The 13,927-nt window shown below is 33.5% G+C and overlaps 1 non-coding gene across 1 annotated transcript; it reads left to right on the top strand.

Moving 5' to 3' along the window:
* Positions 1-9,890: 9,890 nt before the first annotated feature.
* On the top strand, positions 9,891-9,994 carry LOC121832502 (U6 spliceosomal RNA). Its single transcript, XR_006076146.1, has one exon. It is a non-coding gene; the product is annotated as a U6 spliceosomal RNA (small nuclear RNA).
* The last annotated feature ends 3,933 nt before the right edge of the window (positions 9,995-13,927 follow it).

Raw genomic sequence — 13,927 nt, 5'->3', positions numbered from 1 at the left:
CTTGGGTGTTTTACAATGTATATGAAAATATAATAATAAAACCCATTATTTGCAACAATTATATACCAATAAAAATAAAGTAGTATGTAAATGAAAATAAAGCAATAAAAGAGTTGGTGCAGATTTAGAAATGCACAATACTAATCATTTTTATTAGTAATATTAAACCACTTTACATTTTAATTGCCTTAATTTTAATAATGATATTTTTCATACATTTTGATCTTATAATTATCTTCTTCAAACTCCTCTCAGATACTCCCAACATCCTTACCCACCTAACATCAAAATCTTCTTCTTTCTCTGTCAAAAGAAAGAAAGGAAGGAAGAAATGAAGAGGAGAAATAAAAGGAAAATGAAGAACCCAAAAGGACAATCAAACAAAATTGAAAAGACCTGCAGATTTTCAAGCCAGACATAGTTACAGCACTTGGAAAGAGAGATGGAAAAAAAGTCCCAACCCTAAGCAAGAAAATATTTCCAATTTATACCTGCTGGGAAGAAAAAAATGAGTTTTCTCTGATGAACTGTTACTACATTCTATGGCGGATCCCATGTCCAGGGGTAGTTGGCCAAACCAAAATAGACTCCATGTTTTATTATGCGCTTTTGTTTTGTTCTGTAACATTTTCTCATTTTCTTCCTTCCTTCCTTCCTTCCTTCCTTCCTTCCTTCCTTCCTTCCTTCCTTCCTTCCTTCCTTCCTTCTTCTTTTCTGACTTTAACGATTTCCAAAGAGAAGCAATTTTAAGGAGGTCATATTTGTCTTGCAGTTTCTGAGTTACCATCCTGTTGAACACCTGTGTAAATCACAAGATTGGAACACATGGCGACAGGCTTGTGTTCAAGTATGATGGACAGAAAACAGGAGACAGGAAGTAGCTAGGAAAAAGTCAAATGTTCTATGACATGTCATCCAACTAGGTGCTAGATAAGGATTTATCAACTGATATCCACAAAGCCCTCACAATCTAAACGTATCCCATGTTTCAATACATCAGTTGGGGAACAAAGCTCCAACTCATATATCGTTGGAGGTAATCAAATCATATTCAGAGTATTTCACACAGTTTTGCTTTTTTAAGATTGTGTTTGTGGCACATTCATTGAATGTTTGATATGCTAAATAGTGTACAAAACAATACTCAAAAATTTTTGTATTACTTACTTTTCCTGAGGTATATTTGGGGGCTGAAAATATTGTTCAAACCTAAGGAGAATTCCAATATTTCTAAAATGCCTTAAATAAAGGGACAGGTTTAATTTCTTATTGTTTCTTTCAGAATAATTTTGCTAAGATCAAAACTTTATATTGTTTTTAATTTCAATTTATTCCTATTTTATTTCATTTTTTTGTGAACAGATTGTTTGCCCTGGCCAGATATTTATCTGATCTCAGTTTCTTGACTGTAAAAAAACAATCACATTTAATAGGTGGGCCCTGAGGGAAAGTATGCCTTTCAATCAGGTACTTTTATTTTTAAACTCTAATAACTTATATGTTTGGGGCAATAAAATTCAATTTCAAAAGTTTTGATCAAAAAAAGTCATGGTTGATTTATCTTGATACTCACAAATATTTCATATGTTTTTCTAAGACAATAAACGTCAAGTTTTGCCTTTGTTACAGTGTGTTTCTGAAACACTAGTTTTAAAGAGTTTTAGTAGAGCATTATACATGTCATATGTAGTGGTTTACATATGTAACTGTAAGTCTTAGAAGACCATAGCAAAAACAAGCTATTTGAGGTCAGCTGAGCTATATCGTGAAGGTGGAGCCAACATTTGGCATATGTTAAAATCCATTCTCCATAAAAATGATAAAGAAATGAATGTATTTGGCTTAGAAGATTATAAAAAAAGATTGCTTTTAAATTATGTTTTATTCAGAGTCTTAAATAGTGTAATTTGCATTCTGAATCTTCAAAAATCATTCAGAAACATAAATAAAGAAAGAAAGGTATTCAAGATTCTTCTGTGTTTATTGTTGATTCTAGTCACAGGAAAGCATTATGTCCTGATTTAATTGGAAAGATATTTAATAATGAGAATTGAATTGTTAACTTATTGAAAATACCAGAGGGATGTATTACTGGACTATAGCTAACATCAATCTTCAGCATAAAGGAGAAATAATTTTAAATGTATGTATATAGTAATTATATGCATACATATATACACAATATATACAAATGAACACATATAAAGAAATGATATAAATTAGCTTAAATATTTATGGAAGCTGAGAAGTCCTCTCAATTTTAAGGTATATAGTCAGTATATCTACTATACTTGCCACAGGAACAAAGGTACCTATAAAGGAGGTTAATTACATACAGAGATACGAAACACTGATTTCATCTTGTGTTTGATCATTTTTATTTTTTCATACGTGTTTGAAAAAGCATTTAACTGGCTACTAAAAACAGAACTGAAAGCATGGCTTGGGAGAGCAGTTTTTATAACATTTTCATCTGAATTCTTTCTTTATTTCTTTGTCCTGTGGTCTTATTTGTGCTGGATGACATTCCCCCAACTATGTTACGTCATGTGCAAGGCTTTTTACAAACAAGTAGCCAATCTCAGAGTTTGTGCTTGAGAAAGGAACTACAGATCTGGACTCTGATAAACTAATTCCTAGATGTAAGGATTCTGAGGATTAGATGAGAATCAAACAGGGAATATTGATTCAAGATATGGACAATTTTATGTTTACCTATCCCAGTTCTGCACACGATGACATTTAGTGGTTACTCTATGTTATTCAAAAGGCATGCAATTGTCCTTCCTATGTGACATATACTTCCCATTTCTGAGATAATTGATAAGGTTGGCGAATTCTAAATTCTTTTTTTTTTTTTTTTTGAACTCACTCTGTAGACCAGGCTGGCCTCGAACTCACAAAGATCCTCCTGCCTCTGCTTCCCAAGTGCTGGGATTAAAGGCGTGTACAACCACTGCCCTGCGAATTCTAAATTCTTATAACCATGCATTAGTCTATTCTTTTACTAAGAAGTAATCTCCATGATTTTGTAGGAAATGTTAAGAGATTAAATATTTTCAATTAACTAGAATCAGGCCTGGGTTTGTCCCTTATCTTCTGAAGATTAATTTTTAGTCTCTAATTATAATTTGAATTTAATTCAAAATTGTCACTTTCTAACAACAAATTAAGATGCAATGTTATAGTACAGTCAAGGAAACCAACATTCTTTGTTTACTATATGCATTTTTTCATTGAAAATTAAGATAATTTCTTTGCAATCTATCCTTCTTTAAATTGCAAATTTTAAATGCAATTTAAATACAAATAACTAATTTCTTTTAAATTATTGATTATGTGTAATTTAACAGACAACAATACTTAATGTGGAGATTTTATATTAAATATTATACTTTGAAAAAGTTAGGAACAATGATCTTTTTTAGCAGATCCAGTCTAACATGCCATCATTATACATTTTATGTCATTCTGACATAAATTATAATTTTCGATAACTTTTTATTATAATGTCATTCTGCTACACAAACATTTTAGATCTAAAAACTTATTCTTGTACTTCTGTCATGCAAACTGATTAACTACTTTATCATGTTAAACGATAAAAATATCAATATGTTGTTTTACTCATCTAACATTGAAAGAAAATTTAGTTATTAAACGATAAAGTGAGACTGAAGTGATTGCTCGGGAGCTGAGAGTTCATCAACAGTTATTCAGAGTAAACTGACCCTGGTATGCCTCAGTAAACCAAAAGGAACATTCAAGGTTTTTTAAAAAATTTATTTATTATTATTATTATTATTATTATTATTATTATTATTATTTTATGGCTAGCAAAGCTGAAAGGAACCAGGTAACTGCAGAAATGGGTAATGGTAAATAGAAACACAGGGCTCTGGAATCACTTCAGGAATGAACTTTTTTTTTTATTTTCAACAGCTGGTTATATAGTGTTTTGCTAGTTCTTAAAGATAGTGCTGAAATCTAAGATTGAGTGGACAGTCTTCGGAGCCCTCTGTCCGTTCTCAGTTCCTTCGTCCGCACCTCACTGACAATGTGATCCTTTTGTGACATGATATATTCCTCCTTCAACTTTATTTAGTGAGCAGATCTTTCTGCCGTCACATAGCCACATCTCAGCTAGGATTTGTCCCTCACAATGGAACTGCAGATGATCTGGACAATGGCAGGTATGATCTACCTGTTAGATCACGAAGCGGCTCCCAAGGGGGCAGTGCTGAAGGCAGGGACTGGGGCCCCACCTAAGCTGAGTTTTGATGGGAAACAGAAACCTGAAATGTTTCTCTGAAGTCCTTCATCCTGCGTGATACTCCGGACATAGCTATCAGTGCATCCTCTGAAAAAAAAAATCCCCATGCTTGATGTGCCTACTCACATTACCGAAACTAAACTTCCTCTTGCGCCCCAAATCTTTTTGACCCTCATTCATAAGACTGCTCATTGGGTAGCCATTCCAGATTTGACCTGGAAGTTCCAATCCCCATTGAGGCTTTGGTAATGGTCACGCCTACAAGGCAGGGCTGAGAGAGGATGCTGAAGACCTGAGATCTGGATGCGCTCCCTTAGTTCCCTGACTGGGAATTGAACCCAAGGCCATGGAGGTGAGAGCACAGAATCTTAACCAGAGGGCATTCTCAGCCCCGCCTTGTGACTGTTACCGAAGCCTCAATGGGGGTTGGAAAAGGTCAAAGCTGGAATGGCTGCCCACTACAAGTCAGTCTATGAGTTATAATACAAGAAGAATGTGCCTGAACTGTATGGTAACACATCATCATCATGGTATCCCACCGAGCTGCCTGGACTTAAGCTTTGACACATTTCTCTTTGGTAACAATGAATAACAAATTTTTCTATTACCTCGGTGGACAAGGTCTTATGTACTGCTTTTCAAGATGTTTCCATCTTGCCATATGACATTGATATATTTCTTCTAATTAATGATACATATGGGTCTAGCCATGCATGACACTGGAACAATGGGGATTTTGATACATTGCTTGTGGGAATGTAAATTATAATGTAATTTGTACTTTTATTTCCCAGGATCTAGCAAAACAAAAGTAGTGATACATTTTGAGCACTGTGATCCTTAGCAAAAATACATTACATGAACAACTGAAATTTTTCTGTAGTTCTGTTTGAGAGGCAAGAAATGAAGCAACTTAAAATATTCTCAAAGTCTTATGTTATAAAGAATTATTATACAAGTGTGAAAATTGATAAATTTGTGTATTTAATATGAACATTTACAAACTTAACAAATGTACACAGTCTAAAATGTGTGCATTAATAATTTAGTTGTAACATATACCTCAAACTAATATACAAATAAATAGAAAATATTGAAAACTGACCATAACCTAAACTCCTCTACAATGAAGTATCTGAGATAATTCCCTTAAAGCTCAAAACGAAAAGCCTAAAATTACATTACAACCACAATGATAACACTGAGGCACACATTAGAATTGGAAGTTATTTTGAACAGTTAATTTTTAATTAAAAATATTAAGTGTTCAGTTTAAATGAATCCACTGAAAATATTTCGATCATAACAATGTATGGTTACCTACATATTTTTAAATAGTTTCATTAAAATATCTGATGAAGTTATCCTAAACTTTTATTCTATTGATGTTTTAATTATTATAAGCTACACAATATTTTGACATGCATACATAAATGACATTCATTCATACACGCACGCATACATTTATTTGTAATCTAATGGCAATGACTTTTAATATAATTTCATATATATAATATAAATTAACATAATTTTAATATGATTATAATTTTCAGGAAAATGTTAAACAATTGAGACTGATAATTTATGTTTTGCTGCATAACCACATACACTAAATATATATACACACACATTAAATGACTCTTAATACACTAGAATTTTTCTTGAACCAGCTTTAAAAGAAGACTATAAGCAATAAACGTAAGCATTGGTCACTAATAAATGAACAAGCTAGTCAAGTCTCTGGATTCACATTATTTCCTTTTGTGGTGGGTTGACCTCCATAAGCTCATATATTTATATGCTTGGTCTCTTGTTGGTGGGACTCTTTGGAATGGATTAGGAGGTATGGAGAGGTTGAAGGGTAGGTCACTGAATGTGGGCTTTGAGGTTTCAAAAGCTCGTGTCACTCCCAATTAGCTCTTTATCCTTCTGCCTTGTGCATGTGGATCAGATAGAAGCTCTCAGTAACTGCTCTAGCTAATGAAATGCCTGCCTTGCTGCTGGCATGCTCCCTGACATTAAGCTAATGGACTCCAATCCTCTAGAACCATGAGCCCCAAATTAAATGCTTTCTTTTATAAATTACTTTGGTTGCAGTGTGATTCCGTGTCAATAGAAAAGTGATTAAAATACAAGATTATTGGAAAAGAAACTAGAAGAACCAATGCTACACAAAAGAGCTATAATAGATTGTATAACTTACAATTTAATAAAATAATACATGTTATTTCAGGTTCTTTATGCTTTGAATTAGATTTATTTTTACTATAAAATATGTCTTTATATTTGGTGTCTGAACAACACAAACTTGTTGAGAGTTTTGAAGGTCAGAATTCCAAAAGGGTTTCTCTGGGCTAATGTTAACTTATCATCAGTTCTGTTCATATGGGTATCTTTAGGGTCTGTTTGAGTGACTTTTCCCACTTCTAAGACAAGTCGTATTTACTTGACATTGGACCCACACCACTTTGGTTTCACCTGCTGCTGTCATTTACCTGTCATCTGTTTTATTGTTACCTTTTCCTCCTCTACCTGCTCCCATTGCAATCTAACATCTGTTGCCATTCTCAACTTGACATCCTCCTTTTATATGAACTTTGTGTAATCCAAAATAATGAACCAATTGGAGGTTCTTTAATCACATCAATCATGTCCCTTTTGTCATTTGTGGTAACATACTTGTATGCTACAGGGAGGTATGGACTTCTCTTAGTAGCCATGACTCAAACTACTGTATGCTTATTGAAAAATAAAAGTGCTAATATGAAAAATAAAAGTGCTAATATGAGGACACATTAAAATAGCTCCATTGTGAGCAGATTTGATGTTCTAATGTGCTTGATCAGACTTTCTCTTAACTATGATGCATAAGATATTATAGCCAAATTCATAATTCCCTTGTCATTATCCTTTTGTATAACAAATAGTTGTTTTTTTTGTTTTTGGTTTTGGTTTTGGTTTTTCGAGACAGGGTTTCTCTGTGTAGCTTTGCACCTTTCCTGGGACTCAATTGGTAGCCCAGGCTGGCCTTGAACTCACAGAGATCCACCTGACTCTGCCTCCCAAGTGCTGGGATTAAAGGCGTGAGCCACCACCGCCCGGCAACAAATAGTTTTAAACATTCATAAACTCTGATACAAACTTTAATCATCGATGAAAAATCCATGGCAAATCAAATTTCTTTTAGTTTTAATATATTATTTCTATGATTTAGACTTCATTTGTATTTTACTTAACACAGTTAATCCTATATGCTATTTCTCTAATATGAACTACCACATTAACTCACAGTGACACAGTATTTTTATTCTTTTTCAGTTTAAGAACACTTGCAAACAATGAATTTCAGACATTTTCAACCATTGTTTTTTCTTATTTCCTTTACCCACAGAAACTCTACATCTTTGAGGTAAGGCCCTCCTCCACCTCTTTGTCTAAAATGCACTTAATTATAGATTATTGGATAAGCATAGATGGGAGGCTATCAGTGGCTACACCACTGATAAAACTTAAAACCTTACCTCCAATAAACAGTAACTGCTGGTAATCCTTAGGGGAATGTTTGGCCTGATGAGCACCTCCATATTCATGATGTAATGTTAACAATGGAAGCAGTCTTGTTCAAGTCTTATCCAGAAAATCAGAAGTGCGATGATTTCATAAATGCATTACCATACATGTTAGAATCTTTTCATGGGATCCTTCATCATTCACCAATTATTTTCATTTTGCATTCCTTTCTGTAGTGTTCCCAAGGCTTGTAAGGGGTAATATAATCAATTTATTTCTGATAACGAGATTTGTACAAAAGTACAGCCACAAAATATGGATAGTTTGGTGCTCATAATTGATTAGTAACTAAACTTATATAATTTACATAGTTTTAAAATTGTTCTTCAAAGATTTCATACACATATATAAAATACATTTTTATCATATTGACTTACCTAACTCTCTCAGGCACACTAACACATCTCCCTTCCAAATTAATGTCCTCTCATTAGCGCTCTCATCTACTCTTAGAAGTAGGGTCATCTACTTGGGCATGGAAATCCAACCAGCAGCCAACTCTTCCATACATACAAAAAAATAATTTCCTTCCTCCATCAGCAATAAACTATTAATGGCACTTTATTGAGGAGCAGTACCTGAGAATTCTCTCTACTTCTGTTGGAAATTTTGGTTGGCTTGATTTTGTGTAAGTCCTATATAAAGATATATTACAAAATTTATTTTACTGTGCGTGTGTGTGTGTGTGTGTGTGTGTGTGTGTGTGTCTCATTTGCTATAGCACAGGGCTGAAGGTCAGAAGACAACTTTATACAGTTAATTCACTTCACCCACATTTATATGAGAGCTAAGAATTCAACTCAGGTTGCCAGTCTTGGGCTGAAAGCACCTTTACCTACTACGACATCTCACAGACCCAACTATATTAGTTTTCCTTTATTATTGAGATATGGTACTTGCATGTTTGTCATAAAGCTTACTATTTAAATGCATTTTCTATTTTAATACAAATACGAGTAATATTGAAATTTTAGAAGTGTTAACTTGTATGCAAAGACTTTTTAAATCGATGACCAAGATAGTTTGCTCTATGAAGTGTCACTTTTGACTAAGAACTAAGCTTCTTTCCACTTGCCACATCCATCCTATTCTTACATTAATATTGTTGCCTTAGATGTGACCTTCGTGACACCTAAGAGCTTCTGTGTTCTTCTGTATTCTGATTCATTAAATGTTTATTCAGTCTTCGGTTTCCTGAAATTTGTATCATATGCAATGCTTGTCATTGAAGATCCAATGTAATTTGTGACAGATGGGATTTAGGCTTTTCTTACATAACAGAAAATACAAGCAATCTATCACTAGATCTAGTCGCCAAAGTGTCTCTGGAATGGGAAGAAAGGGGACAGTTCCAAAACATTTATCATTAATCATGAAAAGGAATGCAGTTGCAAAAATATTCATGACTTAGGTCATTCTTAACCCATGCCTTTCTATTTATTTTATAGTTCTTTTTTTTGCTTCTTTTTTAAAATTTATTTTACAATACTATTCAGTTCTACATAACAACCACAGATTCCCTTGTTCTTCCCTTTCCTGTCCCCCTCCCCTCCCCCCCAGCCCACTCCCCATTCCCACACCCTCCAGATCAAGGCCTCCCCCGAGGATTGAGATTGACTTGATAGACTCAGTCCAGGCAGGTCCAGTCCCCTCCTCCCAGATTTTGCCAAGCGTCCCTGTATAAGTCCCAGGTTTCAAACAGCTATCTCATGCAATGAGCTCAGGACCTAGTACCACTGCCTAGATGCCTCCCAAAAGATCAAGCCTATCAACTGTCTCACCTATTAAGAGGGCCTGATCCAGTTGGGGGCCCCTCAGCCTTTGGTTCATAGTTCATGTGTTTCCATTCGTTTGGCTATTTGTCCCTGTGCTTTATCCAACCTTGGTTCCAACAATTCTCGCTCATATAAACCCTCCTCTTTCTCGCTAATTAGACTCCCGGTGCTCCACCCGGAGCCTAGCTGTGGACGTCTGCATCCAGATTCCTCAGTCCTTGGATGGGGTTTCTGGCACAACTATTAGGGTGTTTGGCCATCCCATCACCAGAGTAGGTCAGTCAGCACATATACTAAAATTGGAACGATACAGAGAAGATTAGCATGGCCCCTGCGCAAGGATGACACGCAAATTCGTGAAGCATTCCATATTTTATAGTTCTTAAAAGGCCTTGAAATATGGTATTTTTCTTTCATTTCAGTATATTCTTCTTCAGTTATTCTCACTAGTATGTGATCTATGGCTTCAAGAATCTTTTGTAAACCATTTCTTTTTTTTTCTAGACATATCTTTGCTCTTCCAGCCCTTCTCATCTATTGACATTTCAAACAATATCAACCACTCATTTTTTCTTATTCCTCAAGTCAGAATTCTTCATTCCTATTTCACTGTATTTAAACATGAAACATGGCAGTGTTATCATCAGGATATTACAAATCTTACACAGTTTGTCAATACAATTTTGAGAGAAAATGTACAAAACATCAAATATAAAATGTTACCAAACAAATCAGAAAAAATTTAAAAAGCAATTGCAAAACAATTATTTTTCATAATACAAAAAATTACAAACATATAGGTTTTAAATAGATAAAAGTTAAGAAACATGACATTGTTAACTAATTCTTGTTATCCTCTGTTGTAATATTTTTCATATAATATATGTTATAAAGTCACATTTAAAACCTTTGGCTCCTTTAATATAATAAATTCATCTTCATTACAAAATCTCTTTTTTTCAATACATGTATAAAAGTAATGATCAAAACATACATATCTTAATCCTATATTAATACCTTCAACTCTCTCCTAGATGTGACATTAACAATTTTGCAACCATTTCAATACCATTTACCATCAGGAAAATGTAGTCCAGGCAGTTGATCATTTAAAGACAGAGGCTGTTATCAAATTGTGTTTAATATATTCTACTTTCTCACTGACAATGCCATAAGAATGATGCATGCCATGGTAAGGCTGGTCTCATTGACTTTTAAAGCGATGTTAAGTAAAGGATTCTATATCAAGCTTCATGAAATTTCAGAACAGTGTTAATATTGCAGAATATCGGTTCATGGGGAGAAAAAATACTGATGAAAGAAGGTGAATAAGAGCTTTAGAATTCTCATCCTTGGGCTGATATCTTATAAATAGTCAAGTATTTAAAGTGTGTCAAGTTAATGAAGTAAATGCCTGTAGTATAAATCATGCCAGTCATTTGATTTATTCTCATCTTCTAGTCATTTGTTGTTCCAAACCCAGTGTTGTACATAGAACGAGAATACAGATTAAATGCCTGAATTGTTTGAATAAAGCAGAGTTAATTTTTGCTTTGTGATAAATATACATTTATCTCCATTTTAGTAGATTGCTTAGTCATACAATCTACTTAATGTATGCAGTTAATTTTAAAAGCAAATATGAGCGGCTACATAAATAAATCTTATAAAGCATGTAGATAGATAATCAGAAGGTAGACTGATAAATACATGATAGGTATGTAATAAATGACATATAGTTCAACAGTAAGGATTCATAGGGAGTATTAGTTTATAGTTAATAGAAGAAAGCCTTTGTATCAAACTACAATTCTTTTCCAAATTTTTTATATTCTACCTCTATTGCTGACATAAAAAGGAATATATATTCAATATTGTAAAATATAGAAATTAACTACAATTTTAACACTTGGTGTGAGAAAGTTGTAGCCACAACACTGACATCTTAAAGTCTTAGAAATCAGAAATCCAAATGCTCTAGAGGAGGACCATGGTGAAGGAAGAGCTGCTTCCTCCTGGGCCTCCTGAAAGTATGGCCTTCTTCCTTTTGTCTGGCTCCTTAAGCTTAACTTCATCACATCTTATTTGGTCAATACTACTTTTGAGGGAGCCAGGAACATATGATTCCTCAAATATTTATATTGTGAAGAACTTCTCCTACATCTCTGCATTGGGATTCCAGCTAGTGAACTGCCTCATCTAAGGTAGTCTCAATCTTTGTATCAAAATATTTTACTTATTTATATTTGCAGAATAATTTGCTATATGACTTGGCAAATTTATAGGCATCACTTCTTGAATAGAGATCATATATATATATATATATCCTTTCTATAATGATCTTGTAAAGGATATGCTGCAACAGAAGCATTCAATCAAGTTGTTTCCCTGAAATGCTCTGAAAGAAAATACATTCAAACTTTCCAAGAAAATTAATTTGATTTAAAAATGTTTTCAATTGAATGTAGCAAATAACTTCAATTTGCATTGAATTAGGATCACATTAGGGTTAGTTTTGCTGTATGTATTAGATGTTAATTTCTGATACCACAGAATTATTTTAGACATTATTTATTATAAAATGATTTATCATTTTAATATTGACATTCTTTCAACTAAATTATATTGTATTTATATTGTGTTTAATGTATGTTCTAGTTTCTTTAGTTTATAACTGCAGTTTTTTTCCTCCTGCTTGAATTCTCACTTAACTTTTATTTGAGGCTAGTCCTTGTTTATGACTAAAATTTTATTATATTATATCTATTGGTTAATTAGTAATCATTTTGTCTGATTGGCCAGTCTTGTCAGCAGAAAGAATATAACTTTATATTTGTAATGCAAATAATTTATAAAGAATAAAAGCAAATAAAATGTGTTCAGTCACATATTAACAGGTGAATAATTGGAAATGATTGCCATTTGATTAGTGTGAAAAATATAGATGAAATACTTGCTTTTAGGAGATTGAGAACCTAAATACAAATTCTGCACTTATAAAGTTTTTGTTCATTTCCTTGCTTTTAATATTAAGGCCAGTCACAGCAGGGATTTTATGTTTGGCACTTTAGTCTCTCCAGGTGATCATAAATGTAGTAGTTTTATGGAAAGGCGGTTGGCTCTGTATGCCTGGGAGTCACTCTGGGAGATTTTGCCCAGGGGTTTATTATGCTAAAAGTCTTGAGCAGTCATTTTCCTGACAGCTATTAGATTCTCCAGTGCTTTGCAATAAGTGACTCTGGGCTGATTCCCTTTGTTCTCAAAGTATCATCAATTCTAAAGGAATCCATTATAACTAGACGACACTCATGCTATTTAAATATCTGCTGACAGTCAAAAGAACAATTTCTATTTCTGTCATGCCATTTTCATTCATTCAGTCTTGGCTGAGGCTTCTTTGAGATTCCTAGGGAAAAATATTTCAGACTTTCATCTTAGTATTTTTTCCTATAGGAAAAGTAAGAAAAGCATTTTCTAATTACATAAATTAAACATAACAGTCAAGATGTCACATAAGAATAAACATGGAGTATTAAAATGTTAATATTTGCATTTAAAATTTGGTCATAAACAATGAAATTTGTTGATTACCAATAAAGCCATCTTTGCTGTTACTCTATTCTTTTTCATCTGTCTAGTTATCTGGTGGTGAAGACATTACTGGTGTCAAAAATAAAGATATGTCCCCAGTGTCTCTTGGAAGATTGATGGTCAAATTCTACTTTCCTCAGAAAGACAAAAAGGTGTTTAATTGGAAAGCTGTTTGAATCATATCTGGATATTGTGCAGTGTGTTTGAAGAGACTCTTTAATCAATGGAAATGTTTTAGAAAAGCTTAACTAGGTTTTTCTACCACTGAATGTATGTTGACTGGCATGCACATACAAACATGCCAATTACATTGTCATGTTACCTTTTAGAAAGAAGCAATGCTCATTTCTATTTAGTCAGATGAATTCATTCAAATAATACATAGTAACAAAACATAGACTCATGTGGGTACCACATTTTTCCCTAAAAAAACTTCCTTGTTTTATTAGCAATTCAACACTCTATAAACTTTATTGTCCAAATAATCCCCCCAATACATTAAACACCAAGAAATTTGTACTTAGCACATTTATTTATTATTGAACTTTCTTTGTATGTATATATTTGTGTGAGTATGTGTGTGAGTGTGTGTGTATGTGTTCACATGTGTGCACATGTGTGTTAAAACACTCTTAGACTAGAAGACCACGTTGGATACCCTGGAACTGATACTACAGGCCACCGTGAGATGTTCAACATGAGCCTAAGAACTGAATTT

Source organism: Peromyscus maniculatus, chromosome 9 (assembly GCF_049852395.1).
Source record: "Peromyscus maniculatus bairdii isolate BWxNUB_F1_BW_parent chromosome 9, HU_Pman_BW_mat_3.1, whole genome shotgun sequence".
Classification (NCBI taxonomy): domain Eukaryota; kingdom Metazoa; phylum Chordata; class Mammalia; order Rodentia; family Cricetidae; genus Peromyscus; species Peromyscus maniculatus.
The sequence above is the reverse complement of the archived record's forward strand: the minus strand, read 5'-3'. Positions and strand labels throughout refer to the sequence as shown.